Here is a 5,189-nt window from a genome sequence, read left to right on the forward strand (position 1 = left end):
AAACTTAAAAGTTTTCTGAAATATGCTTTAAAAACAAGTACTTTGGGTTTTAGATATTGTACCTTTTTAAGACTTTTTTCAATATGCTTTATAAGATAGTATAGATAGATAGATAAGGGTATTTTGGGTATTTATAATTTTAAGACTTTAAGACTGTTAGTGAATTTGCTTAATAAGGTAATATAGATAATTGTAAATGTTTTTAATTTATTGTTATAAACATTAACTACTTTTTAACAAATTGCCATCATAAAATCAATTATGTGTTAGATATCATAAAATATATAGCGCTATAAATATAATTGTATTTAAAAAAGTTTCTTATCAACAAAACCATTTATCACTATTTATTTTCTTATTTTTATGTTATCTTTTAATATAAAAATAAGAGTAAACTATAAATCTGATCCTTGTAGTTTGTCAAAAATAACACTTTTAGTTCATATAATTTTAAAATAACAAGACGATTATCATTATTTGTGAAAAAAAAAATCATGATTTGGTGTCTACGTATAACAGTGATTCGATTAAATGCGGTATATGTTCGTCGTTTTTTTGAGCTTTTACTGAATCATAATCAATTTTATGATATTAGTCCTTGTTGTTTTTGATTGAGTAAAACACAAAAAAAAAAATTCGATTAAAAGATGAAAATACCCCTCATTTAATAGAATTACCATTAGAGGAAGCGACCAAATTTAAAAGTTTTTACAAACTATGATTACCATATTGAATTTCAAAATTGTAAAAATGAAAAGTGTTATTTTTGAAACAATAGGGACCAAATTTGTAGTTTACTCAAATAATTAACTTTCTAGGAAAGAACAAAGAATGGGAAAAATCAAGAGTAAGAATGGATAAAGACGTAGGACGTCCATTTTACAGGGTTTGTTTTTGTAGGTATGTCAGTTTTTTTTAGTTGTTCAATCAGTTTGTATACATCTTAATTAATTGTATAAAGTCTTAAAATTAACAGTTACATAAATCCTGTAATGACCTTTAGAAGACTTAAAATCAGTAATATTTAATAAGCAAAATCAAATGTTAAGGACCATACATCAGCTTATTATAAAACATATTTGCTAACTAAAAACCATAAAATAGAATACAAAAATAAAATTCCTTAATTAACTTTATGATTCCTACATGGAAGTTTAGAGGATTGAAATTGAAATTATTAAAATAATACTTGCCATATTTTTTTTAAGTGACATCAGACATCGGAGTTGTGCATAGGACGGGTTCAGATTAACAAACCAAAAATCCGATCTAATTTTGGATATGAAAACTAAACCCTAAATTTTGGATTTAGCATTGATTCAGGTGCGAGTTGATCGGGTCTCAGGTTAAGATCGATCGGATTCAGGTACAGGTCTCGGGTTAAGATCAATCAGATACTGTTAAAATACATATATATATATATATACACACACACACACACTCAATCGATTTTGAGGATGAATTCGATATATTTAAATGGTTGATGAGTTGATAGTGGGTTTAGAATTTAAAAAAGAACAAGATCGAAAAAAAATTAGGATTTTTAGAAAATAATTAATTTGATATATATATATATATATATATATCGGGTTTCCGGAAAGATCGGGTGGCTAAAAATCAAATTCAACACCAATCCAAATAACTTCCGAAAAATCGGGTTTTGGATTTTCAGATTTTGGTACATTTAGATTTTGTACAAACACCCTTTTCTTTGGAGTTTGGATTTGGGTTATCTGTATCACATGACACACACAATCCGGCATAATACATTTGTCGGTTGATTGGTCCTCATATCTAATCATGCAATTTTGCCCAAACTTGTTTTATAAATACTAGAAGGATACTTGTGCAATACAGCGAGATACATCGAGATAATGTTTCGTTTTATTTTTTTGTCTCTAACAATATAATACGGTTTTATGTGATTTTAAGAAAGCGATAGTGTTTACATTCATAAAAATTTGAAAAAAAATATATCGATATTAGTATCAAATTAACTTTTTTTAATTTCTCGTTTTTTATGTAATTTTGTAACACCCCCAAATCCATACATTGCATATAACACATATTTCATATATAGAATACATGTTTTCCCCCACATAGGTCCTAGATACAAGAGTCTATAATGTAAAATACGCAACCCAAAAATTTCGAAAGTACATGTTCTTGCATCGTAGCATCTATGCTTCCAACACAGCTAAGCACATAGGGAAGTAATTCACATAATGTTCTTTTCCTTATTATCATTATCTGCACACATATTTTGAAAGCACGAAATAAGGGTTAGACATGAATGTCTAGTGAGGTTCCCTTTTATGTAATGCAGGGTGAAGATCACCAAAACATTTATCAAATAGTCATTTCACAACATGTGGAATAAAATCAGATTCTGTTTTGGTCCATCGAGCCTCTGGTTCCAAACCACACTTGGAATATATTTCAATAACTAGGACCAGAACCCCTCTGGTCTCTCTTCCAGATCTTCTGGTTCCTCGACCAAAGCCCCTCTGGTCTCTCTTCCAGAGCTTTTGGTTCAACGTGTAAGCCAACCAGAGCCTCTCTGGTCTGTTTTTCATAAAAAGATTCTAAGTATAAAATCTTTTTCTTAAAAACTTCTAAAAATATGATTTTGACATAGAAGCTCTTATTAATAGATATAGAGCCTCTGATCCAATTAGTACATTTAGTAAAAACTTGCTCATTCTCTAAATCAATAACCAGAATCCTCTGGTCCAATAATGAGGACCAGCCAGAGCCCCTCTGGTTCCTTACAGAAACAACCAGAGTCCCTCTGATTCCTCATAAAAATAACCATTCTGTTCCAAAACACTTTTAACCAATATCAATGGCCATATGCCAAGTTTTCCCCTTTTCAATAACATCAATACTATTATTTCTAATAAGAACAATATCTTTGAGTTCTCAAATCACAAAGAAGTAAGGACTCAAATCTATTGTAGTCTTAAAAGACATAATAGTAAGAGCTATAATATTCACACACAATTGCCACCCTTATATCCAAAAGACACCTCTCCTTAATATGCCACCCTTATTCCAAAAGACACCTCTCCTTAATATGCCACCCTTATTCCAAAAGACACCTCTTCTTGATATGTCACCCTTATTCCAAAAGACACCTCTACTTGATATGCCATCCTTATTTCTTCTTCAAAATCTATGAACTAGTTCGGATGAAGGACCGCAGCCACAACCATCTTATCGAATCCTCATTCATAGTTTCATCCATAAAATCTATAGATTAATTTCAAATGAAGACAGATCAAAATCACAATCGTCTCAAAAGAATATTCTCTATAATTTTCAACCAACAGTTTTATCATCAAGACCTTTCAAACTCAAGAACAATCTATTCTTTCAATGATTTCCAAAACATCATATCCCTTTTTAAATCCTCAAAACAGGATATCATTTCCAAAACTGTTTTAAAGAAGCAATCCCTTCTTTATCCTTCCCAACACAGTTTTTAATACTCAAATATATAACAATAACACCTTTAAACTATCAAAATAGTTTTACCATATTTTCTTCAAAACCAACATAAAGACCCAATAGTTTATATAACAATATATATATATATATATATATATATAAAAGTTTTAGTCATCAAAAACTCAGTGTATAATCAACAGTATTTAAAACTCACCTTAACAATCACAGATTCTGTAGTTTTAAAACACACAGCAAATCACAAGCTCTTCAAACAGCTTTGAACAAAAGATTTGTTCAAGAACACTTCTCACCGCCACAACACTCTTTTTCTCTTTCAACAGATTTTTCTTCAAATGAAATGATAAGATAGAATCTTATCTTTTTATTTCTTTAAATACTCCCACCATGGCRGTGAAGATTATTTTAATTATAAAATTCATAGGCGGTGAAAGCTTTATCCAATAAAAATAACCTTGGGTGGTGGGTTTATTTATCATAAAATTCATGATTTCTTAACCATGAAGGTATAAGTTTTTAGATATTATAATAATGTTTCCACCAGGATATCTTATCACAAATATGCACCACCTCATGTATGCTTCACCCACATGCATTCATGTATAAGTCACATATACATTATGTTCATGCGTTTCTAATTAGACATGCATATTTCACGTAATCCACATAACGAACACGTATAAATTACCTCAACCCAGGTTGTCTCAAACCTGGTTATAACATTCTTCCCCCCTTAAAAGAATTCCGTCCCGGAATTCACTTATTCAAATAACCACGGATATTGAGTTCTCATGTCAGATTCTAATTCCCAAGTTACTTCTGAACCTTTATGAAAACGCCACTGCACTTTTACTAAACTGATCTCCTTGTTTCTCAATACTCTGGTCTTTCTGTCAGTTACTGCTTCTGGTGTCTCGATAAAACTCAGCTTATTGTCAAGTTTAATCTCAGGAAGTGGTATTGCTAAACTTGAGTCTGCCAAACATTTGTGTAGATTTGATACATGAAAGGTGTTGTGAATTAAGCGGAGTTCTTCTGGTAATTTCAACTGATAAGCTACCGGTCCAATTCCTTTGCAGATTCTGAATGGTCCAATATACCTTGGACTAAGCTTACCTTTCTTTCCAAATCTCATAACACCTTTCCATGGAGATACCTTTAACATTACAAAGTCACCTACGTTAAATTCAATCGGTTTTCTTCGTTTATCGGCATAGCTTTTCTGTCGATCCTGGGCAGTTTTGATTTTTGTTCGAATCTGGTCAATCTTTTCAGACGTTACTTGCACAATCTCGGGACCTGTTAACTGTTTTTCACCTACCTCATTCTAACATAATGGCGTTCGACATTTTCTTCCATATAGGACTTCATAAGATGCCACTTGGATGCTGGAGTGATAACCATTATTGTAGGCGAATTCTATCAACGGCAAATGTTCTTCCCATGATCCCCCGAAGTCGATGACACAAGATCTCAACATATCTTCGAGAGTTTGGATGGTTCTTTCACTTTGTCCATCTGTTTGTGGGTGATAAGTCGTACTTAATCTGATTTGTGATCCCAAAGCACTTTGCAGACTTTCCCAGAACTTTGAAGTAAAGCGACTGTCTCTATTAGATATGATGGACAACGAAACTCCATGTCTAGTCACAATTTATTTGATATAGATTTGAGCCAATCTTTCCAATGAATAAGTCTCTTTCATTGGTATGAAATGTGCA

Source organism: Cynara cardunculus, unplaced genomic scaffold (genome assembly GCF_001531365.2).
Source record: "Cynara cardunculus var. scolymus isolate 2C unplaced genomic scaffold, CcrdV1 Un_Scaffold_4048, whole genome shotgun sequence".
NCBI lineage: Eukaryota > Viridiplantae > Streptophyta > Magnoliopsida > Asterales > Asteraceae > Cynara > Cynara cardunculus.